We start from the raw sequence: 26468 nt of genomic DNA, 5'->3' as shown, positions 1-26468 counted from the left end.
CTGCAGTAACTGTATTGCCCTTGATCAGCACTTGGTAACTAAGAGAAGAGGTATGGCCCAGCCCAATGTTAAGGTTGCAGGCAAAAGCCGAGAACTCCCAATGCTTCTTCCAGGGAAAGGCTGTGATAGCTCATGAGCCTCCAGGAAGTGGGGGAGGGGTGCTGGAGAGGAAGCCTATTCCCCAGGGAACAAATATTGCTGGTGAGAGAGGAACTGCTTATCTCAGCAGTATGAGGAGCCCACCCCCCGCCAGATTTCAGCCCACAGGATTCTAGTCCCCACCTCCTCTGAGTCATAGGGACAGCCACATGTGCCTCAGATCCAACCCCTGGCGAGGGTACAACTCTGCTCATCAGCTAGGGTCCTCCTTGGTGTCTGGCCACAGATCCGCAGATGCACACAGCTCAGCTTCACCAGGACACAATATCTTGCATCAGATCTATTTGAAAAACAATTACATGAGCAAATTAATTTGGCTTCTAGCCACAGGTTTTTTTAATCTAGGAGCAAGATCTCAAGAAATGATTAAACCACAAACACTATTTTAAAATAACAGTAACCCAGACAAGAGATGAAGAATTCTTATAGACTCATCAAACATCCTCACATGTGTGCATTCAGGAGTTCCTAGCCACTGTCCCTGAAGTGAAAGGGAGTGAGTTAATTATATCTGAGCCTTCTTCAGAGACAGAAACGAAAGTAGTAAAAGTTCTTCCTTTCAAAGGATTTTACCTTCACAACATACAGTTTTGAAGTCATTCAGTGGAAATGTTATAATCAGGAACGAATTGGAAGAGCCTGGTGAACTGGGCCCCCTCACATTGAGGCCAGCTTTACAGATGGGAGGGCCAGCAGCAGATTAATTATGTCTCCTAGGAACTGGGCCCTCAGAAATAATATCACGGTTTTGCCGGCCAGCCTGCTCCAGCTAATATTATTTCTCTGCAGCTTCTCTCTGAACAAAGCTCCCCACCTGCCCCCATCTCTGTCTCTGCCCAATGTCCCCCTCACTCCTTGGCTCATCTCCCTCCTTGAATAGTTCCATTTCACCTTTTACCCGATTGCAGTTGAACCTTCTGGCTGAGATCTTGGCCTTCTGTGATTCTCTGTACATACTGTTTTCTCCCACAACTACCTCCTACTAACAGTTTACACTATTGACTTTGAAAATTAAAGCTGCCATCTTGACATCTTCCTCTGATTCTAGGTGCATTCTTCTAGCTGCAACTAGACATTTCATTGGTTGAACTTCACATCATCATTCGAAATTCAGTACCTTGAAGAGCAAACACATTATTTTCCTTCCAGAATTCAACTACCTCAGTCCTCCTGACTCTCCAATTTCTACCAAAGATAATACTACTCTCCCCGTAAACAGGCCCCCATCGCCTCAGTTTCTCCTTACTTCATCCCTCTCTTTCTTATTGCACCATTCTAATTTCTATGAGACCTCGGGATATTGGGCCCTGCTCCATTCTTGGAGATACAAAAGTGAGCAAGACATCCTGTAGCTCCCCACTCATAGCCCACTAAACACAGGGAAGTCATGTCATTCATACCAGCACCACCCTGTAGCATAATTTCTCTGCCTAAATGCTTGTAATCCTCACCCTTTCTTTACATGATAAAGCTCTTATTCATTGAATTTTAAAATCTCAACCAGAGTTAGCTCTTCCTCCACTGTGACCTTCAGTTTCCCGGGACCTCCCCTAGGAAGAGATTCTTAGCCTCCTGTCCCCTGCCTGCTGAAGCTGCCCTACTGTCCGCCTTCTGGAGATCTCTTCCTTGAGAGCCATCCTGCTACGGATCTTGAGTTCTTGAAGGAGGCGGACACTCCTCCCCGCTTTCTAGTAGGGTAAATTCTAGGCAAACCTTAAAAGCAAAATCAAGCCTGCAGTTCTCCACAGGGATCCCACATCCCTAGTGAGACATTATCCACTACCTACAGTACTCCCTCTTTGTTTCCCAGTGTTGGTTTTTGTTTGTTTGTTTTTAATATATTTCAGAGAAAAAGGGAGATAAACATCAATGATGAGAGAGAATCATTGATCGGCTGCCCCCTGCATGCCCCCTACTGGAGATCAAGTTCACAACCTGGGCATGTGCCCTTGATCGGAATTGAACCCGGGACCCTTCATTCTGCAGGCCGATGCTCAGATCCACTGAGCCAAACCAGCTAGGGCTGTTTCCAAGTGTTATGTACTATTTCCAGGTCTGTCTAGAATCTCCACTACATGTCTCATAGGCACTTGAAACTCAAAAGCACTAAAATCAACTGACCCATCTTTACTTTCATATTTTTGTATCCCCCATTAATTTTGGTAATGGTAGATTTATCTCTTCTTATTAAAAAGAAAAAGAAAAAAACTTGAGAACACCTCCAGATTTCTCTCCTTCCTCTACTCTGAAGTCCAGTCAGCCAAGCTTCACCTCCTATGGTTCGGGATAGCATTGGAGGGCGACATTGGCAAGTGTATGTTTCCAGGGCAGTCACCTCTACTGCCTTGACCAAAGTGCCCTTCTGAACTACTCCTCGGCCTTCTCCACTGTGCACACGCAAGTTCCTGTCCCCCCGCTTCCAGTAAGAAGTGCAGCTACAAGTTGAGGGGCAAAGCAAATGTCCTATCCCCACTCATCCCAGACCCCATGCCATTCTTTGCTGCTTTTCCTAAACCTACCCACAACTCTGTACATGGTCCCTTCATTATACTCTCCTCAAACTACCCAATTTGAGAATGCTTTCTGCCAGGAAAAGTTAAATACTGGGAACTCTGTATATCATATAGCTTTAGGACCTCAGGCCTAGCCCAACTCCTGACACATAGCAAGAAACTGATAACAGTTTACCAAGTGAATGAGTGAATTAATTAGTGAACACACACTGTTTGATATGTAAGTCTCTAGTGTGACTTTCATAACCATTAGATTGTAAATTTAGGGGCATCTCACAGGGCATTTAGCCTATGCTTACATATAATAAGTGCAATTATTTATTAAATAAAACTGAGTTATTGAAAGATTGAATATAGTCTCTAGCAGAAAGGGGCTAGAAAACAGGAATAAAGTTTTTAAAAAAGGGGAGGAGGAGGAGGAGGAGGAAGGGGAAGAGAAGTAGAAAATTTCATTCTAGCTAAATAATATCATAATCATTTCATTTTTATTATTTAAAAGAACAGATGCCTCTCATATCTTCTGTGTGGGTGTTTCTGACCTGTCTCTGGTTTATCGCACCATAACATTTTCAAACTGAGAATCTAACAAAGGCAATCAGGAGGGCTTCTCACTTATACTCATTTATTCTGTACTTATTTTCTCAACAAACCTTTATTGGCACGTTTATTAAACCAATCATCAATCAGTGTGCTGAGTGTAGGAGCCATTCCCAAGAATTTATATCTTATCTAGAGAAACTGAAATGGGACACTGGGTTTACCATACAGAAACACAAAATGGTAAGCACTGCAGTAAGAGTTAACACACTGCCACGGTAGCACAGAAGAAGGTGTATGCAACTCCCCAAAAGCCAAGGAAGACCTCATGCAGCTGGTGCCATCTGAGCAGTGAGCTGCCCCTGGCAATTCAGGGAGTGAATGCAGCCTTCACAGGCCTAGGAATTCAGCTCATCAGATGTCTACACTGAGAGAGGAAAAAAAAAAATCAGGAAGTAGTTCTGACTCCTAATGTGAGGTAAGAAGTTACACTGAGAGGCTGGGGTGGGGCCTGCCCTGGGGTCCTTACAGGGGTGGGACCAACACTGCCTTCAGACCACCTCTCTCAGGGCAGCCCAGCAGCCAGCAGTTCCTGAAGCACACCACCAGGGAGCAGGTTCAGAAGGAGGCAGTTCTCTTGAAAGCAAAGAGGAAGAGGAGATGACCTCAAGGCAACCTTACTAGGGCCCCGAATAATTATAATAAAATTTGCATTGCAGTTTTGACCATCCCATCTCCCCCCACCCCAACCTCATGGGTTTTTCTATATGCTCTATGGGTAAGAAGAAATATACTTATATAACCCTTTTCTGTCAATCATCCCTGGATGCAAATGAAAGTCTACATCCCGGAAATCTCTCATTTAAACCATATAACCCAGGGAGTTCGGGATCATTGTCTCTCTGGACTGGCCTGCTCCTCACTTGGGGTGTTGAGAAGAACTGAGGTCCCAGCCAGTAACCCAGTCAGTAACACTAAGCCACTTCTCTATTCATTAATTGGGTCACTACTATTCCACTCCCCAGGTCTGATAGTTTGAACTAACACACACACGTTGGTGTCATTCAGGAGTTACATCAGGAGGAGGTGGATTTTGGTTTTCTCTAGCTAGAAAGCACTCAGCACAGGAAATAAGAGTGACCCTAATTCTAATGCAACCCTGAGAAAATGAGTATAGTTCCTACCAGGATGGCAATGTGGGCACTAGGCTGGGATGGATAGACAGTGCTGGGGTGCCCACACCGTATTCCTAGTTCCATGGATACAGGGGGGTGAAAGACACATACATGCCCTAGTGTTCTGTCCTTCTGTGTCCTTGGGTTCAATCCCCCTCTTCCTTTAGCACAATTGCCTAAGGCTTGGCGTACACCCCTTCTCTTAAACATACTTCAAGTGTATCCCTTTCTTAAGTTATCCTCGATGACAATGCTGGTTTACTGAAACCCAGTTCCACCACACAGTGATGAAAGAGTGAAATGTCCAGTCGGCCACGAGGTCAGGGGACATTAGTGTCACATCACAGGGATTGCACAACAGGAAGGGCCACCACAATGGAACTTGCCTGTGGGTTGAGAAAGCCTTCCCAATTCAATTAGCTTCCCAATTCAGTTTCGCCCTAGACAAAATCAGAGTCTATACAATTGGAAAGATCTATTCCCTTTTTAATGTGAACATAAATTAGTAATATAAGTGTAAAGAAATAGTAAAATAGCAGCACAAATAGCATGCCTTAGAACAAGGGATGTTTAAAAAAAAAAGAAAGAAAAGTCTGCAAATGAAAGCGAAGATTAGTCGAGCACAACCCTGAAGTCTTGGCTCACAAAGAAAAAAAAAGTAGACGAAAGAAGAAGAAAGAAAAAGAAGAAAGGAGGAGGAGGAGGAGGAGGAAGAGGAGGAGGAGGAAGATGGCTGGTGAGTGAGGGAGTTTCCTAAAGCCATGAGTAAATTCTGGCAGAAATACAGCCCTTTTTTGGTTTCAATCCACATGACATCACAATCTATGAATTTTGCTTCATATTGGATTTGAATGAACTTGAAGATTCAAAACAAAACCCATTTGAAACAAGCTCCACAAAGCAGCTCTATCTTCCCAGCAGCAGTTAAGTACGTTTCTGTTCTAGATTGCAAAAGGGATTGGAAGGCCGGCCTGGGACTAACAGACCAAAGTCCAAACCACGTACATACACATATATGCATACAAGCACACACACAGAGAGACACAAAGAGACAAGCACACACATGCACACACTCAGAAACACATACCCTAAGACCCAGCAACAGTGCCTGGAAAAGACACAGGTACACTGGGTAGCACTTTGATTCTGCCATGGAGAACCTGCTCTTCTCTTTTTCTTCCTTCTTCTTATTCCTACTGTCTTAACTCTGTCCAATAGGAGTAAAGAAAAAGACTTGGACCAGCCTGCAGACATGCTCTGAGCTTTGAAGAAACCAGGACAGAAGAAATGAAAACCATACAACAGTCCTGGTGTGGCAGTTAACAAATTCGATCTATTCTAACATTTCCCCTTCTTTTGTGGAATTTATTTTCTGAAGAGGTAGGGGTGATATGTATAAGGATTTACACCTAACAGGTTTTTGTAAACAGTGTAAAACAAAACCCAACATGCTTATGGATATACAAGATCATTGCAAAACAACTAAATTAACCATTAAAAAGGCAAGTTAAATAAAGGCAAGTTTCCAGATATGCCTCAGAGTGAATAACTATACCGTCAATATAGCCATCATATTTGTTTAGTATGTGTTTTAATGTGTTTCAATATCCATATAATCCTATTAGTGAATGCCTGTCTCCTTCCCTACTGCATGCATATGTAGGCTGGTTGCTAAAATCCTCTCTCTTTGATCACCCTAGCAAAGCCAAGAATGCAAGAAATGCCACACTTTTAACACAGTGAGTGATTTTGCCCTCACCCCTGTCCATGGGACGTTCAGTAATGTTTGTTGATATTATTAGTTGTCATGACTGGGGGATGAGGGTGCTGCTGGCATCTATTGGGCCGAGACCAAAGATGCTGCTAAACATTCTACAGTGCACAGGACAGTTCCCTCTCCCTAAATACAAAACAATCCAGTTCAAAATGCCAATAGTGCCGAAGGAGAGAAATCCTGATTTAACACATAAGCCTACCTTCTTCCCCTGTCAAGAGAGCTTCTCCACACCGCTCTCCCCTCATGTTCTCTTCTCTCCCTTCTTGTCCTCTTACATCATGTTCTCCTGGCTACCAAGGCAAGAGCCAGCATGGAACCCACAACTGCTTGGCTAAAATACCTAATAATTTGGTCTGCTAACCAGAACTAGAAGTTCGTGTAGTGTGGACTATGTATGCAAGCAAGAGTGATGGCCCAAACCCCTTGCAAAGATAAGTTGAAATAACAGTGTTACCTCAGACCACGGCCACCTTCTGCCAAGCAGTTAGTGAGAATCACAAGCATATGATTTCAAGGAAAATATTTTATCTTGGTGAGTTTTATAAGGAAAAAATAAAAAGGAAACCATTTTACCCAGTTAGCACTATTCATTTGAGGTCTGTATTTGATTTCTTTGAGTAGGATGCAAGGACTTCCAAACTGATGTCAGAATAAATGACAGCTTTGGAAAATGGCAACCATCAGGATTTTCTTCACAAAATCCAAGTCTTCCCCTGGACATAAGCGTGCAGGAGCCTTGGTGAAAAGGGAGGTCCCACACAGCAAGAGAGGGCGAAATGCCATCCTCGGCAGAAGACACGGGCTTTTTGTACTTTTCTCCTCTGTTACTGATTTTGTTGTGAGAGTATGTGTTTAAGAAACTAGCTGTTTAGCTGCTTAATCGTAATTTTGAGTAAGTTATTTTATTTCCTATACCTCGGTTTCCTCACCTGTAAAATAGGATTTAGTGTCAATGCAACAGTTAACAGTGAATAAGTAATTGCTAGGTACTGAGCATTGTCTACTGGTAGGTGGCTTTCAGGCATCAATCTAACTTAAATGTCACTACAGCCCTATGATGACCGGGCATTTACAAATGAAGACACTTAGGCTCACAATGGTTAAATAACTACCCTGATTACAGAGGTGAAGGGAGAGAAGATTATAATGCAGGCAGGCCATTGTCCTTTAGCAATCACACTCTACTATCAAGTAGGTCCCTAGGAGGAAGAAATGAGATGATGCTTACCGTATTCCCTGGTGTCGCTTTTAATGAATTAAAGTTATACTATAATTAAATCAATAAATGTACCTTTCTGTTTCCCCTCTCTGTAAATACTGCTGAAAGAGTCAACTAAGAGGGAAGCCGGGCCTATTTTCATATAGTAGAAACTGGTGGTATCCACTCTTAAGTCTGCTGTCTAATCAGGATTCCAAGCTCCATGAAACTTCCCATTAGGCTTTGGGTTTATGAGATCCTGATAAAACCCTAACAAGGAGAGGTTATTAAAGTTCAGTCTTTTTTTGTAGAAGAAGCCCTCAGTCTCATTCTCCCTAGAAAAGTGGTGAGAGTTCTTCAACATTGCTATTATGTGAGAGAGAAAAGACTTACATTTTGTCATTCTCAGATGAAGGGCACATTTATATTTTTCTGAAGGAATCATTTTATACCTTACAACCTATGTTGTTTTGAGTAACGGACAAAGATTCAAATAGGACCTGGGAGATACAAGTTTCAAATTCACCTTCCCACTAAATTGACCTTGGAAGTGAAATTCCTCATCTGTATAACATTGGTACCTCCTGGTGTTGGGACAGTTAAATCAGAGGTGAGGAAATACTTTGAGTAAAGTTTCAAAGAACAAAATATGAATACTTCTAATCCAAGCCCTATGCTGACTTCTGACTTTTTTGATATCCTATTCTAACAGAAAGTTATCCTGTTGGTATCTCCCTCCAACATCATTCATGTTTACTCCTAATCTGGTAGAGATTGGAAAATGAGATAAGACTTTTATGCTCCAAGACGTCAGTGCAGCTAACTGTCAAGGTTGAAAGAATCATTTCTAGGTTCAAAGACATTTTCCAGAGGATTCATGTTGCCCAAACTTAGACTTCTAGATAATTAAAGTATTGATGGCAAATATTTATTGAGTGGCTACTTTGGGCAAGATACATTTCTAAGCATTGAGCAAGACAGAAAATGTCCCATATTATGGAACAAAGCTTGTATCCTATGGGGAGGGGGAGATAGACAATAAACAAAGAAGTACATTCATAATAGATTGTATGGGTAGGAGAAGAGCTAAAAGGGACATAATGAGAAGATATGATGGAGTCTTTAGTGCAGCAGGAGTGGAGCTTCTGATATGTGAGCTAAGACCTAAATAATGTAGAAGCAGCACAACGAGACGAGGTTTTGCAGGTCCCACGGGTGAACCCAAGCCTTTTATTCAGTGAAAGTTTTGTGAGCACCAATTCTGTGCCTAGCACTGTGCTGAATGCTAGGGTGCAAAAGCAAGCACCTGTGCGTCAGTCTTTCCGTTTTGAGTGGAGCAAAAGAACAGCGAGCCTCCCCTTCCTCTTCTCCACTCCCTGGGCTGGGGTCGAGGGAGACAGTGGTGCAACTGAAACCACATCTTGGGAGTGAGCCACACCCTCGGGAAGGAGTTCTGCACACAAGGGTTTGCTATCTGGTCACTGCAAAATATCTCCACAACTGAGATAAAATCTTCATGCAATGTGATGGCATTGGCAACCTCTTCATTCGTTGAAAAGAACATTACTCAAGCCATCTCTGAACAAACTGCTCCTGCCACATTTAAAAGGGAAGCATGCTTCCAGGAGGAGTCTGCAAACCAAGAGCTGTGTCTGCATTTAAGTATCAAGGTTACAAACCAAGAGGGGAGCCTCCTCTTAGAATATCTGAAGAAAAGCTGAAAAAACACGAGCAGCATAGTGTACCCACCTCTTCCCCTCCTGGATCCTTGGGTCTTCACTTAGCTTCCTAAGGAAGGTCCCGGCTACACTTACAGCATTAACTGCACTATACCCCAGGGCTTAACACACAGGGCAGATCTAGAAGGGCCACCAGCTGGCCATGTGGGTGCTGCCTTACCAACAATGCTGGACAATGGTCGCCAAGTCGCTAAGACACCCACCAGCCACTTGGTAGACCAAATTCCCAAGCACTGGGAAGGAACCAATATTGACAAGACACTTGTACGTGCTAAAAAGGCTTTCCCCATATCGATTTCATTTTCAAAGCAATCGTTGTGGGGTCAGCATCATTATCCCCATTTACAGATGAGAACACTGAGAGGTTGAATCACTGTGACAGATACTAGATTTAAAGTAGAATTTATTCCTTGCCAAAGTCCAAAGCCCAAGCTCTTTCCAAAATGCCACACTGCCTCCTGTCAGCCCCCCATCTACACACACCCCACCACCACCAGCAGCTAGAACTTGAACTGCAAATTAGAGATTTAGGGCCAATCTCAGTGTGTGGGGTAACCCCTGGCTTCTCAAGCAATCCTCCTTGTGGCCGTATTTACCTATCCACCATGCTGCCCACTCCACGGACAGGCTGGTTGGGAGCCTGCTGAAACCTGACCCACGGGGTCTCAAGCTTCCCCAGACACCAGCCTGCCTAGCCTCCCCAGCTCTGGTAATGAGCTCTTTGAGATAAAGGGGGTTTGGCATTAGACCCAGTGTCACCAAGTATGCTAGCAGCAGAGGTGCCCTGGGACCAAGTCTATATTCCCAAGCATTCTGCACAATGTGCCTGATGCCCTTGACCTTGTGGAGATTGTCCCAGAATTTCATTTATGATGTCATAGCCTCCTAGGGCTATCCCGATGACACACTGTGTTTCCATAAATGTCAAAAGGACCACTTCCTGAAAACACTAACCATCTTAACCTTGGAGATATGGATGTGTGTGTATATGTATATGTATATGTATATGTATATGTATATGTATATATCTATATCTATATCTATATCTATATAGATGATGTCAACTGAGCCTATAGAGGGTGTAAAGCCTTATGTCATGGAATACATGTGGAGCTGTGTCACTGTAAATAATTCGGTATAAAGGATATCATGAAGTCAAAATCAGGCTTCTTGTCACCAATACTTTGTTTTGTTTTGTTTTCAAATATAAGCAAAAGTTTATTTAGAAAGTCAGAGGTAGAAGAAGTGACCTGTAGAAGAAATGGACTCAGAGGCAAAAGAAGGTCCCTTGGAGCTTAGGAGAGAGAGAGAGAGAGAGAGAGAGAGAGAGGCCAGGAAGCAAAACTGGGGGGGGGGGGGGGGGGGGGAGGGAGGGAGGGGAGGAGAAGGCAGGGCATGTCCAGAGACAGAGCCGCCACCATCAGTACTTTTAAAAACAAATACAGTCCACTGATCTTTAGTTTATATCATGTGGCAACAAAAATACAGAAATCAAAAACTTAAATTAAAATTCTAAAGTATTTCACTTATAGACAAATCTTATTTTACACATATCATCTGTATGAGGAACAAACAAAGATGGGGGAATTTTGGCTTTCTTTCGGCTTGCTGCAATATGTAAACTAAAACAGGATATTCTAGTGGCACAGCTCCATTCTCAAGTCAGATTATGTGACTACAAGTGAATTCTTTCAGCCTTTCTCTAACTTACCACCACATTTGTAATAAAATCATAATAACGCTGCTTGCCACCTGCATTTCAGGAAGTTTGAGATGATCAGTTGAAATGAGGTTGAGCAGCATATTAAAACTTTCCAGCCCTGGCCAGTTTTGCTCAGTGATTAGAGTGTCAGCCTGCGGACCAAAGGATCTCAGATTCAATTCCTGGTCAAGGCATGTAGTACCTTGGCTACAGGTTTAATCCCATGCCCTGGGCTAGGCACAAGTGGGAGGCAACCAATCTATGTGTCTCTCTTCACCACCACCCCCCCCCCCCGCCCCTTCTCCTCCTCCTCCTCCTTGCCCCTCCCTTCCACTCTCTCTAAAAAAATCAGTAGAAAAAATATCCTAACTTCTTGGGTGAGGATTAAAAAAATAAACAAATGAAACAAAAACTTTCCAAAGGTATAATATTGTTGTTATTTATTTATTTATTTATTTATTTTGATTCAACATGGCACTTCTGAGCACTTTACAATTGCGGTTAAACCAAGACAAACTAAGTGAATTCCTGTGCATTAATCACCATCCTTTGGGAAAAAGAAGTCATATTTTAAAAGGTGCAATAGAGAACTTGCTTGTTTACAACCAGCTTCGTGGAGAATCCAATCATTGGGTTGTTAATTGAGAACATACACTGAGTGGCCAGATTATTATGACCACCCCATCAGTACTTAGCTGGGCCACCTTTTGCCTTCAATACTGCGATTCTTCTAGGCATTGACTCCACAAGATGTTGAAACGTGATGCGAGGAATCTGACACCATGCCTGAGAAATAGCATGTCCAGTTCTGTGAGATTTGATGGTTGTGGAACCAGCTGCCTGATGGCTCTTTTAACTTTGCCCCACAAATGCTCAATTGGATTGAGATCTGGTGATTGTGGGGCCACCTAAGCAAGGTAAAGTCTCCCTCATATTCTTGAAACCACTCCTGCACAATACGAGCACTGTGGCATGGTGCATTGTCTTGTTGGAAGAAGCCATCTCCATTGGGATACGCCATCAACATGATAGGATGAACTTGATCAGCAATGATACTTAGGTATGTTTTGCTATTTGGACGTTGTTCCACACGAATTAAAGGGCTCAAATCATGCCAGGAAAACATGCCCCGAACCATAACTCTGCCCCCACCAGCTTGAAGGGTTGTGCTCATGCATGTGGGGTGCATGCTTTCATGCTGTTTCTGCCAAATTCTCACTATACCATCTGCATGATGCAACTGGAAATGTGATTCATCGGACCACATGACTTTTTTCCAATGCTCGACTGTCCAATCCTTGTGTTCCTGTGCGAATTGGAGACATTTTATCTTGGTAACTGCAGACAGCAAAGGTGTTCTAACAGGCCTTCGGCTTCCATATCCCATACGATGCAGTGTACGGCTAATTTGCCTACAAACGTCAGGTGGTCATAATAATCTGGCCACTCAGTGTATGTGTTAAATTTGAGGCTTAGAATTATATTAAAACCTACTTCATTTTCAAGGACCACAAAATGAAAATATTTAATGTGGAAGAAATTGCTTTATGAGCTCTTAACAAAAGCTCTTACACTCTTCACATGTTACAGATTGGCGGCCATCGGATTGCGGGAGCCCTGCAGCTTTGTAACTGCAGCTCCCTCTGTTCCTGCAATCTTCCTAGAGAAAGCTGCTGTCTGGCCAAAGTAAATACGGGATAAAGTGGGCTCAGCACTCTCATTAACTCTGGTGTTTTCCTTTAATGGGACTTGAGAATGGAGCTTTTGCACTAGAATTTCCTGTTTCACTTTCCTTTCATCTCTATCTCCCTTCTATTCTGTTTTTCATTTCTACTATTCTGTTATTCTCCCATAAAGTTCAGTTTTTACATGTTCCATGAGGGCCATGGAATTGAGAGTCTGAATTTTTTCAATCTCTGAGCAGACTATACAGTTCGAGTTTCCTTATCACTTACTAAACCCATCACGGATAGCGTACATCTGAGAAAGTTCTGAACCCTGGGCCCCAGGACGGGTGACAGGCACATTCTTCGGCAGGATACAAAGTAAAAACTTTCCTGCATGCTTTCATAAAATCCCTCCTCAAAAAATAATTGGATTGTTTAACAAGTGGGGAGGAGATGAAGAGAAGAAATTGCTCTGAAATCTGTCTTCATACATTTTAATTAAGAAAAACAACTCCGCTCTGCGACATTAACACAACTTTTAAATCTTAGTCAGCTGGTGCTTTTGCTCTCCCAACAGCAACTAAAAAGGTCCAACTGTTCTCAGCATTTAAAATGCCTACAAATGCATCTGCCTATGGATGATCTCGGGCGGGGGAGGGGAGGACAACAGAAAATTAAAAAAGTAATGTGTTGATATTTTTCCCCAAGAAGCAAAGAACATGGATAGTTTTGCTGCTGTCCTTTCTGGGCTTTTGTACTCTTCAAGCACCAAATGATTTGAAGTGTGTGTTGTTGGGTTTTGTTTTGTTTTTCCTGTTTGTGTGTGTGCTTTTTTAATCAGGCAGAAGGATTCATGGAGCCTTATTAGCCTGCACAAACGAATAACAAACTCCACCAGATTTCTTAAGGAATCAGAGAGCTCCGTGTGCAAACCCCTTTCACAGAACATGTGATCCTCTCTAAATCAAGTAGCATGCGCCTCACAGACAAGCGCTGTTTGCTGTCCTGGAAGCCTGGACAGCTTTCATGTTTCACCTGGGACCCGCTCTCTGAAACCAGGTCACTCTGAGAAGCCACAGGATATCTTGTAAACAGTGCGCCCAGCACTTGTGGCCTGATATAGAACAGAAGCACAATTCAAGGGGACTCCTGAGGAATTTCTCCTGCTCTGGAGGAGGCTGACTGTACATGTGACCTTCTGGAAAGAGAACAAAAAGACGCTCCCTCTGAAGACAGCGGAAATATCTGTGTGTGTGTGTGTGTGTGTGTGTGTATGAATTCTCACCCGAAGATATTTTTTTCCATTGATTTTTTTAAAGAGAGTTGGAGGGGGGGAGTGAGGGAGGGAAAGAGGGAGGGAAAAAGAAACATCAATGTGAGAGAGACACATGGATTGGTTGCCTCCCACGTGTGCCTTGACTGAGGCCGGGGATCAAACCTGCAATCCAGGTATGTGCCCTTGACCCGGAATCAAACCTGTGACCCTTAATACATGGCCAACGCTGTAACCAATAAGCCATGCCGACCAGGGCAGAAATATGTCTCTTCGAAAGGCTTTCTTCGGGTGCTGCCGGGCCACAGTCGGCCTGCTCTGCTGCACTCATTTTACAGCGCAGTCAGCCTGGCCGGCTGCCTTCACGCGGCGCTGCCCCCAGTGCTTTCTCAGGGGCAGAAGGGAACCATTAAGAAGCTGGGAAGCTCGTTAAAGACACTACCCACTTTGAAATACTGTTAAGTTTCTTGGAGTCTCATTTACATTTTCTAATACAAACCTCTCTCTCCCACTCTCGGGTAAATTTAGCAGCTCTTGAAGAGTGCACATAGAGAAAACAGGAAGGCCACGTGCTGCCTTCCTCAGTCCTGCACGTGGTCTGCATCAGCGAGAGTCAGGACCCCGGCTGCGGAGACATGTGGGGACACGGCTGTGTGAACCTCAGGCTAAACCTGCCGGCCCTGCACCCTGCTAATTGCTCCTATTGGGGTGAAGAGAGACCTTAAGAGTGATATAGCCACTTTGTTTTCCAAAGAATTTATGATAAATTATAAGCATTACCTTATTTCTTACAGTTACTTGATGAATTCACAGGAACCAGAGGAAGATGAAAGTTTGGGCTGTTTTGAATTTGGAATGCTTTTTCTTCTTTCTTTCTTCGTTTCTTTTTTCTTTCATCTCTTAACTTTAAGATGATTCCACATCTGCATAATACAAAGTAAAAAGGACACAATCTGATTGACATAGATGACGCAAACCAGATTTGATAACACAACCCAGAAAGGCATGAGGGAACAGCTGCTTAGCTACTTTACTTTTTGAGTCATTCAAGATAGTTATGAAAAATAAATCCTGTAGATATTTGGGTGAAAATTAAAAGAAAAGAATGTTTATCTCCCTTATGTAAAAAATAAATACAAATTAAAAAATGGGGGGTGGGAGTGGGGTGGATAAAAAGAATCCTGGCTGGCATGATGGCAAAGTTGAAGACTGGGAGGGGCTGGTGTCGGGGCTGAGGAAAAAGCAGTGAGGGAGCGGTGTGCTCCTGGGAGCAGAGCCGGACAGACAGCCATATGCCACTCCTGTGCCCCTGGGCATTCCCAGATGGGAGCCCAGTGGGGGTTCACTCATATTGGGAATCCGAGCATGCCATTTCACTCACACAATTACTATTGTCATGTGCTAAGTATTTCTCTCTGTTCTGTGCATACTACAGTAACTTGGACTAAAAAAAAATGTTTCTACTTTTATGAGCCTTACAGTCTTATGGGAGAATGGACATAGAAAATAAGTTAATAAACAAACAAGAAATATCAGAAAGAAGCGTTAGAAAGTGAACTAAACAGACTGTTGTGATAGGGAGTGATGGGAGAACTGCCAGGCCGTGCAAACGCCCTGAGGCGGGAAGGAGCAGAAAGCAGTTCAGCAGTGGCCAGATGTTTGTAGAGTGGGAAAGCACAGCAAGATGGAATGCACAGGGAGGTGGGATGGAGATGGGGGAGGGATGACTGTCCAGGAGACCAGCTTTGTGGGAAGTGCTGTCCCTGGTTTCCTTATTCTTAGTCACTTGAGCAACTGTCATACCCTAATCACTTAACAGAAGACAGTAGGGGAATGGTCTTGGCCAAGATAATGGCAAGGTCAACCTGGACAATTCCAGGGTCACAACTCCCCTCTTCGATGGCACTCTTGATATCTCCCAAAAATGCTTACAGTGCCCCATGGCGGTCCTCTCCTCTCCTCCTCAGAGTGCAGTCCTCCCCGCATGTACACCCAGTTCCCATGGTGCTCCAGGTCAGGAGGGTCACCTGGAGCACCACAGCCATCCTTGGGGGTCTGAGTCCTCTCTCACTCCTTACTGTGTAGAGGGAGACGTACCTGATTCTTCCTTCCAAGCTAATCCTTTTTCTCCTTACTCTGACCTTCTGCCTTCAATACAAACACAGGTGAACGAGATCAAACATTGTGGGGAAATTTCCACATTTCCTGCAGTTTGCTCTTCCTATATCCTTTAAAGGATGACAGGCAAGCCCAGAGAGAGTAAACTGCTCCAAGCGCTGAGCCCTTCCACCTCAGAGCCTGCACACAGACACCCCAGGGTCAGCACTCCCAGCCCTGAGCTCTGCTGCTCCTCAAAGCAAGCAAGCTCTCTTATTTTCCTTGTGGTGCTCCTGGAAACTACTAAGAAATGTTTGCAATTACTTGTGTTCTTACTAAGGCTTCCAGAAATTGCCCCTTCAGTAGAATCTTTTGGTTTTCTTCCTATTTGATTTCTTTGCAGCATCTAATATTGATAGCCAATCTGTCTATTCACAATACTCCTATCCCATTGTAGAGCAACACGGGTCCTTGTTCTCCCGCTGTCTCTCCTTATCTAGCTCTCAGTAACCTGTGTGTTTGACCTCCTGTCCCCTTCTCTCTTCTCTCCCTCTCTCTCTTCATCACTCTCCTCCCCCTCTCTTCACTCAGTGCTCCCATCGCTATCCCAATTTCAAGTCCCATCAGTTCACTCACTACACCAATGCCTCCCAGACAGATCCTCTAATTCCCATCCTTTTGATTTCTGGAATTGTAAACTCCAACTGTCTGTCGGATGTTCTATAAGCACTCAAACTGACCATATTTAAAACTAAAACCATTATTACAAGAAACTTGTTAACTGGCTTTCATGCCTTTTCGCCAATCAAAATTCGGCTTATCTTTCAAGACCTAGCCCAAGCACTACTTCCTCATGAAGTGTTCTCTCAAAACTAAGCAACCTCTTCTCTGTGTCCCTTAGCCTTGTAGTGATTATACTAATTGGTTTGTGTATTTTCCTCAGCACTTAAGAACAAAAACTCTGTCTTATTAATTTCTGCCGACGAGGACAGAAGACTGCATCACACTTTTGAAAGGCCACAGACAATGATATTAATGAAACATTGAATCACTTTAATTTTCTCCACATTAATTCTTACCTGTGCTTCCCAACTGACAAATCTCCAAGACTAGCACAAGAAGCTGTCACAGATGGTTTAGAGACCAGCAGTCCTGAGTGTAAGAACTAAACAAGGTAATGTCTTGAAGTACCTATTGGTTTGTAGCTTTTTGTTTCCTATTTGTGCTTTAGTCTTCAGAATGTTTTACCGGATTAATGTTGTTGTGACACTTATTTCTCTCAGAGCCTCCCAGTCTCTGTGCAGAGCTGTGCACTGTGCATAAAATAGCTTAGAGCTCTGCTGTATTGCCACTTCCTCCCAGCCCTTGGGGCAGCATCGCAAGCCAGACACTGAAGGGACAGAGACGAGTGGGAGCCGGAGTCCCCAAAACAGGTGGGACCACAACAAACCGCAAATCAGCCCTAACATCCACTGCTTAGACTTTGGTTATACAAAGAGGCACATATGAGAAACAGACACTCGGGACAGTGCCTTGCATGGTTTGATATTCTCAGGGCTCAGGAACCCCGAGGGCCTGGAAAAGCAAGCACAAGGCTGCTCGGAGAGACACGTTCTTTCAATCAAGACCACACAGGATTGCAGGAGAAAAAAATTCCTCGCAAGAGCACATCATAATCAAAAATTTTATAACACACAAGACAGTATTCATTACAAACGAATCAGCAGACATAGCAAAGCAAGTAATTTCAATAATAGAACAACATGGTCAAGTGAATTATAAAATAAATAACTTTAAATTATTAAAAAGATAAATGAAACAATAAAACCCCTACAGAAATTAAATAATGAATAGACATTGATAAAGATGTAAATCTAAATAATACAGTCTGAGCTACATAATGGTATTTTAGTCAGTGACTGACCGCATACAAAAGGTTGTTCATGAAAGATTAAAATAGAACTGAAGAATTCCTATCATGTACTCTTTCTACTTACAAAAAAGAGCTTGCAGTAAAATAGTATGCCATGTTATGCCAGAAGCAGCCGCATACATGCCGTGTTTACTGGATCTCTTGGTTGCATCATTTTCTGTTATGCTTGATTTCATCTCATGTTGTTTGATTCATCGTGGCCCCAAGTTTGAAAAATCCCCTGCTAATATTGCCAGTAAGAGGCCACGTCTAATGACTGACCTGGATGCAGAATTAAAAGTGATTAAGGACTATGGAAGTGGAAAATCAGCGATGGCTATTGCTTGACAGTGAGGCTTGAAGAACAATAAGCTATTAAAGGATCTGCCTCAACGAAGGCAACAAGACGACCAAAGCTTCAAGAAGGACCTCAATCAGACATGGAGAGAATTCTGATAACCTGGTTTGAAGACCAGACACAAAAGTGTGTCCTTCTCAGCAACGTGATGATTATGGCCGGAGCAAAACATTTGCTTGCCATCTTGAAAGAAAAGACTGAACCCAACGACAATGTTGAATTTTTTGCTAGTTCTGGGTGATTTAAACAATTCAAGAATCATTACTCATTAAATAATGTAAATGTGAGTAGTAAGTCTGCTGATGCTGAAGAATTTTGGGAAACTCTAGATAAGCTGATTGAGGAGGAAAATTACTTGACAGAACAAATATTCAGTATAAATTAAAGCTCCCAATTGTGGAAACAGATGCCTAAAGGGACTTTCATATGTAAGAAGTCCAAGTCAATGTCAGGTTTCAAGGCTTTTAAGGACAGGATAGCAGTCTTATTTGGAGCAATGCTGCAGGCTTCAAATTGAAACCCTTTGTGACTGGCGCAGTGAGAACCCCAGGGCCTTCAAGCGTATCAATCAGCGCTCACTGTCAGTGTACTAGCCAAGAAATCATGGTGTCCCGGCTTCTCTTCCAGGACGCCCTCCTGAATCACCATGCCACCAAAATGGAAAAGTACTGCTTGGAGAATAACATACTTTTCAAGATTTTTATTGCTGATAACATTCCCAGACATCCTCCTTTTATTGGTGAGCTTCACCCCAATATCAAAGTGGTGTTTCTCTCTCTAAACACAATCTCTTTGACCCAACCAATGAATCAAGGAGTTCTAAATGCTTTCAAGGCCTACTATGTGAGGAAGACCTTTTCGGAGGCTGTTGCTACAACTGAGAACACACTGATGTCCCTCTGGAAGGATCACCACATCTATGACTGCATCAAGAACCTTGCTTGGGCTTGAGGTAATGTCACCAAGTGTATGAATGGCATGTGGTAGAAGACACTCAAAAGATTTGTCTGTGATTTCAAAGGACTTTCCAAGGATGGGGAGGTTTCAAAAATCAACAAGGCAGTGGTTGAGATGGCAAACAATCGTAACATGGGTGTGGGTGGTGATGACATTGAGAAACTCCGAAGGAGGTTCCTGTGGGATTGACTAATAAGGAGTTGTGGGAACTCAAATAGGAAAGCTTAACTGAAAAAAAGAAACTGCAGGAGAAGAAAAAGGAGAACCTCCAGTAAAAATCATGGTGAAGGGCTTTCAGATTTCAACAAGCTCCTTAAAAAATTTAAAAACATGGACCCCGACAACAAAAGGTTTTCATTAATAGAGAGAAATGTTCATGGTGAATTATCTACTTACAACCTATGATGAAAAAAAGAAGATACAAACCAAGAAAACCACTGTGGACATATTTCTGAAAAAAAGTGACACCTCCTCAACCAGAGCCTGAGGCAGGCCCTGTGGGAGGTTTTCCAGAGGAAGGCATCGTTATCACAGGAGACGACAAATGTCATTACTCCTAACGCCTTCCCCTGGGACCAGATGTGGAAGTGGAAGGCAGTGATATTTATGAGCCAGACCCTGCATAGGCCTAGGTTAGTGTGTATGTTTATATATTAGTTTCTTTTTTTTAAAAAAAAAAAGTTTAAGATATATAGGAAAAAGCATATAGAGTAAGGATATAAAGAAAGGAAATATTTTTGTAAAGCTCTACAATGTATTTGGGTTTTAAGCTAAGTGTTATGACAAAAGAGTCAAAAAGTTAAAAAACGTTTAAAGTTTATAAAGTGAAAAAGTTACATAAGCTAAGATTAAGTTATTATTAGAGAAAGAAAAATGTTAATAAACCATGTAGTCTAAGTGTACAGTGTTTATAAAGTCCACAGCAGTGCACAGTAACATCCCACCCCTTCACAGTCACTCACCACTCACTCACTGACTCACCCACAGCACCTTCCAGGTCTGCCAGCTCCATTCATGATCAGTGCTCTAGACAGAGGCACCATTTTTAATCTTTTATACCATCATTTTACTGTACCTTTTCTGTTTTGATGTGATTAGATACACAAATACTTACCATAGTGTTACAATTGCCCACAGTGTTAAGTACAGTTCGATACTGTACAGGTTTGTAGCTGAGGGGCAATAGGCTATACCAGTGGTCGGCAAACCGTGGCTCATGAGCTACGTTCAGCTCTTTGGCCCCTTGAGTGTGGCTCTTCCACAAAATACCACATGCGGGTGCCCACGTACAGTGCGAAGTTGACTTAAAACTTTAAGTAAAGTTTATTAAGTTAATTTTAGGGAACGTTGTGGAGTGAAAGAAGATGTAGTGTCGAGGATTGAGAAAGGTATGTTGAGATGGTTTGGACAAATAGAGAGGATGAATGAAAGGAGATAGATGAAACAAGTATACATACAAGACGAGTGTGGATGGGAGAGTTGGAAGGGGTCAACCTCAGCGAACGTACCTCAATCAGATTGAGGACGTTTTTAGCAAAGGCCAGCTTAGGAGTACCCTAATTAAGTTAATAACAATGTACCTACCTATATAGTTTAAGTTTAAAAAATTTGGCTCTCAAAAGAAATTTCAATCATTGTACTGTTGATATTTGGCTCTGTTGACTAATGAGTTTGCCGACCACTGGGCTATACCATATAACCTAGGTGTATAGTACGCTATATATACTATCTATGTTTATGTAAGTGCACTCTATGATATTCCTACAATGCATTTCTCAGAATGTATCCCTGTCATTAAGTGACACATGACTGTAATAAACTCTAAAAAGTATACATGAAAGCCTATATGGAACTTAACAAAGCTTATGATTACAGAATGTGTTGAGGTAAGAACAAGCAATTACCTGTCTGCTATAGTCTTTTTAGCAAATAATGGATTCAGTTACTCTACAGATTTCCTTGTCGGTCTCCAGTTATTTCTCTAAGAAGCGGATCGTAAAGTCAAAAGGTCTACCATAGGGAGTACTTTAGATTCCAGAGGGACTTTCTCCATATTTCCTGGTGCTACATAGAAATCTTTGACAACTAATATGAGGTCAGTTTACATATTTAGTCATGAAGGAAATGAGTTTTAATTGCATACTATATAGAATAATTAGTTGCATCAAATAAACATCTAAAAAATAAAACCTATGCTATAGCTGACCATTGATTATTGCTGCCCTTTGAATATTATTACTCCCATCATCTAAGTTTCCATTTTTATCAACCCCACCACATATATGTATGCAATAAAATAAAAAATGACACAAAATCAAAGGGTCAAACCACTAAGACTGTTCTGCTTATGATAAGAAACTTCCTTATGGCCTAACATTTTCATGGTATCATCTGCTAGTGACATGAGATGGTATGTAATAATTTGTTGGATAGCCTTGCCTTTGTATTGGTATTTGCTTAATTTTTTAAAATAAAGTAAATCATTCATTCAAAATCATATGCTATTTAAAATTCATACTTTATTTTCAAAAATCTAGTTGTTCTTTTTTTTTAGTCCCTTCCTTGTTTTAATTGAATTTTAAAACAAGAGACTGCCATCTCACTATTCTTACAGTTAAATTCTTTGGTCTTATTATTTCCAAAAGAAGTAACAGAAAATTACCTGTTAGATTTCTATGGATTTTTCTGAGACTTGTCAAATGTCTCTTGACCTAAAGTCCAGGCCAACTCTAGCCACTTCGAGACAGAATTTGATATCATTGTCATATTAAGTTCCATTTCCACTCAATCCCCAGATTACAGACTTTGAATCCTTTGATTTATTAGAGACTTTGAATCCTTTGAAATAATATGCTGGGGGTTGACTAAATATTCTCAGGAGGAAAAAAAATCATTGCTTGTCTCTCTTACTCACAAACACAACATGGAAACAAGACCTAAACCCCAACGTGTTAGCCCCTCATGGTCACATTCCATTCCCAGGCCTGACTGATGAGGTGGTCTGGGAAGCATTCTGGCTGGGAGAGATCACATTGCTAAATGGGGATGTGAAAAGTAATGTGGTTTCCTGAAAGTTTCCAGCAAGTACATGGGAATGGAGCTCTTGAAAGAGCCATGGAGCTGGAAGCACTTCCCTTCTGAGAAACACTTCCAATTCCCCCACAGAGCCAAGTGTAATAACAGTCCTGACATTATTATTACAAAGGGGAAAAAATCATTCATGCAGACTTGCTGCTGTAATTTGGGTATTTATAAGCTACACCCACTTCACAACCTTAAAGCCATGTGGTTTAAAATGGAGCCCACACAAAAGAGGGGGTTGTTAGTCAAAGCCATGGGGCAATTTCAGCCCAGTCTTTCTGAAAGTGACAGGGATTGCTGTTTTTTAAGTTATTTGAGACACTTTTAAAAAATTGGTCTCTTTCTTTCTATATGCAATATATATCCTTAAAGCTTTAACAAAATTTTCCCTTTTTCAACCACAAGATAGAGTTCCAGACATGGGCAAAGGATTCATGTAATAAGAGCTCATGGTTCAGGGGAACTTAATACAATAATCATGTGTTCAGGAATATTTTCCGCAGTTGCAGCTCATTTTTTTCCCTTTACTGAATCTGCTTTATTTAGAATGAACCAATGGCTCCCAGAAGTCACTGTGGCCTCCCACCATGCACATGTGTCATCAGTTACATTTGGACCAACTCCCCCAGTGGTCATGAGCAGAACACTGCTTTAAGAGATGTAGCATTACACATTGATTTTGTGGTTCCTGTGCAGTAACAAGATGATTCCTTTCTTTTTAAATTAAATTTATTGGGGTGACATTTGTTAATAACATTATATTAGTTTCAAGTGTAGAATTCTATAATACATCATGTGTATATTGTATTGTGTGCTCACCACCCATAGGCAGGTTTTCACCATATATTTGACCCTCTTTACCCCTTACTACCTACCCTGACCCCTTTCCCCTCTGGTAACCACCATACTATTGTCTGTGTCTATGAGTTTGTTTCTTGACTTAAGGTCCAGGCCATTTGTTGCATTCTATTTTACATCTCACAATGAGTGAAATCAGGTTCTTGTCCTTTTTCATCTGACATTTCATTTAAAATGATGCTCTCAAAATCCATTCATGTCACAAATCCAGTATTTCATCATTTCTTATGGCTGAGTAGTATTCCATTTTATGTGTACCACATCTTTATCCAATCATCCATCAAAGAATACTTTGGTTGTTTTCACATCTTGGCTACTGTGAATAATGTTGCAATGAACATAGAGGTACATATGTCTTTGCAAATAAATGTTTTCCATTTGTTTTGTGTAGATACCAATAAGAGGGATTGCTGGGTCACACGGCAGTTTTATTCTTATATTTTTGAGGGAACTCCATACTGTTTTCCCTGGCAGCTGTACCAGTTTACATACCCACCAGCATATAAGGGCTCCCTTTTCTCCACAACCTCTCCAACACTTACTATTACTTGCCTTGCTGATAATAGCCATTCTAACTATTGTGACGTGGTATCTCCTTGTGGTTTTGATTTGCATTTCTCTTATAGCTAGTGCAGTTAAACATTTTTTCATATATATGCTGGCCATTTGTATGTCTTCCTGATAAAAGTACCTGTTCAGATTCTCTGTACAATTGTAATAGGATTGTTTGCATTTGTGTTGTTGAGTTGTATGAATTTTTTACGTATTCTGGATACTAGCCCCTTATGGGAGGTACTTTTTGCAAATTTATTTTTCCTTTCGGTTGATTGCCTTTTTGATTTGGTGATGGCTTCTTTGCTGTGCAGAACCTTTTTAATATGATATTTTTTATTTTGGCTTTTATTTCACTTGCCTTTGGGGTTAAGTTTATAAAAGCCTCTGTGAGACTAAGATCCATAGGTTTAGTACCTGTTTTCTTCTATGTATTTTTTATTGTTTCAAGTCTTGATTTAAGTCTTTAATCCATTTTGAGTTAAGAATTTTTGTATGATGTCAAATAGCAGTCTAGTATTAATCTTTTGCATGTGGCTTTCCAATTTTTTCCCAGTACCATTCATTGAAGAGGCTTTCCTTTCTTCATTGTATGTTCTTGGCTCCTTTGTCAGAAATTAGTTCCCCATAGTTATTTCTGGGCTCTCAAATATGTTCCATTGGTCTTTGTGTCTCTTTTTCTGCAAAGACCATACTATTTTGATTATTGTAGCTTTGTAGTATAATTTGAAGCTAGGGGGGTCTGACACCTTTGGATTAGTTCTTATATCTCAGAATTGCTTTCACTATTCAGAGTCTTTCATGGTCCCTTACAAACTTGAGAATTTTTTGTTCTATTTCTTTAAGAAATGCTAATGGGACTTTGATGGGGATTGCCTTTAACCTGTATTTTGCTTTGGGTAATATGGCCATTTTAACTATGTTTATTCTTCTAATCTGTTAACACAATATCCTTTCATTTCTTTTAAGAATATTTGTAGTTTTCAGTGCACAAATCTTTCACCTATTCAAGTTTTTCCAAACTAATTTTATTCTTTTCAATGTTATTATAAATGGAATTATGTTTTTATTTCATTTTTTAGATTGTTTATTGCTAGTGTATAAAGACACAAATGATGTGTTGTGTTGGAGGTGATTTTTTTTTTAGATGATTTTTAACAAGTGTTAAAAAGTTAAGTATCACCAGGAACTAAAAGAAACAAAGTTACAAAACATTATTTGACTTCACTTATATATGGAATTAAAAAACAAAACAGCCGAAACCGGTTTGGCTCAGTGGATAGAGCATCGGCCTGCGGACTGAAAGGTCCCAGGTTTGATTCCGGTCAAGGGCATGTACCTGGGTTGCGGGCACATCCCCAGTAGGAGATGTGCAGGAGGCAGCTGATCGATGTTTCTCTCATCGATGTTTCTAACTCTCTATCTCTCTCCCTTCCTCTCTGTAAAAAATCAATAAAATATATTTAAAAAAAAAAAAACAAAAACAAATGAACCAATAAAACAAAACAGAAACAAACTCATAGATACAGAGAACAACTGATGGTTGCCAGAGGTGAGAGGAGGGTAGGGTAGGAGAAGAGGATGCAGAGGCACAAACATCCAATTATAAAATAAGCCATAAGGATATAATGCATAGTATAGGGAATATTGTCAATAATATAATAATAACTATGTACATTGACAGATGGTTACTAGACTTGTGGTGATCACTTTGTAAGGTATATAAATATTGAATCACTCTGTTGTACATCTGAAACTAATATAACATTGTGTCAACTACAGTATTCCAGAAAACTATAGTAATCATGTTGTAATTTACTATATGTCCATATAACTTATCTTATAACTGGAAGTTTGTGCCTTTGATTACCTTTCTCCATTTCCTCCTCCCCCCACTTCTGGTCTCTGGTAAATGCAAATATAATCTCTTTTTCCCATTAGTTTGGTTTTGTTGGTGCTGCTATTTTCAGATTCTGCATATAAGTGAGATCATGCAGCATTTTTCTTTTTCTGTCTGACATATTTAATTTAGCAGAACGTCCTTAAGATCTATCCATGTTGTCACAGTTGGAAGAATTCCCTTCTTTTTGTGACTGAACAATATTCCATTGTACATACAGACCAAGTCTTCTTTATACATCATCCACTGATAAACTGAAAGGTTATATCTTTATAATCATGACTCTGTGTTCTTTGTCTGATAAATTGCTTACATCCATTTCATTTAGCTCTTCTTCTGGAGAATTTTCTTGTTTCTTCATTTGGGGCCTGTTTCTTTGTCTCCTCATTTTGGCTGCTTCTTTATATTTGTGTCTATGTATTAGGTAAAGCTACTATGACTCTTAGTCTTTATCAGTAGCCTTATGTAGTAGGTGACCTGTGGGACCCAGTGGCACAGTCTCCCTCATCACCTGAGCTGGATGCTCTAAGAATGTCCCTTGTGTGTGTTAATTCTGTCATTGAGCCTTGACTGTTACTGGCCCTCTAACTTGCTGACAGTGATGCCTCACTTGCAGCACAGTGTGCAAGTTTCTATGCACGTGCTGATCACATGAAGCAGAATTCGCCTCAGCTGAGTTTGGTGTCTGTGGACATGCTGCTTGTGAAGCTTATTGGATCCTCCTCTGTTCTTGTCTGGAGCCAGCCACTGGGTGTATTGGTTATGGGCCTCTTCAGATGGTCTCTGGTGCACTGTGACGGCCCCTGGGCAACATGTTTGTAGCTACCAGCAATCCATAGTTTATGATTCCCTCTGCTGGGCTTAGGTCTGCACCAAGGCCTGCTTTAACTAGCACTTGGCCCAGGGGCAGGTCAGTCAAATTCTTGAAGCACTCTGAGATCTGCCTCTGCCTGCAGGCTGTCTATTATTCTCAGTCACTTAAAGAGTTCTACTCCTCAGCAGGGTTATGTTCC

At 41.5% G+C, this 26468-nt stretch overlaps 1 long non-coding RNA gene across 1 annotated transcript in view; it reads right to left on the bottom strand.

Annotated features, from left to right (window-relative positions):
• Positions 1–288: 288 nt before the first annotated feature.
• Positions 289–26468, bottom strand: part of LOC138993511 (uncharacterized) — a 43999-nt gene continuing 17819 nt past the window's right edge. Inside the window, exons 2-3 of the long non-coding RNA XR_011468273.1 lie at positions 14521–14663; positions 289–439 (exon numbers count right to left, since the gene is read on the bottom strand). This is a non-coding gene — a long non-coding RNA (uncharacterized lncRNA). The remainder of the gene's footprint in view (positions 440–14520; positions 14664–26468) is intronic.

The sequence above is a fragment of the Myotis yumanensis genome, unplaced genomic scaffold, assembly GCF_028538775.1.
Source record: "Myotis yumanensis isolate MYYU_CA2020_CCGP unplaced genomic scaffold, mMyoYum1.0.hap1 SCAF_15, whole genome shotgun sequence".
Taxonomy (NCBI): Eukaryota; Metazoa; Chordata; class Mammalia; order Chiroptera; family Vespertilionidae; genus Myotis; species Myotis yumanensis.
This window is presented reverse-complemented; position numbering and strand designations above follow the sequence as displayed.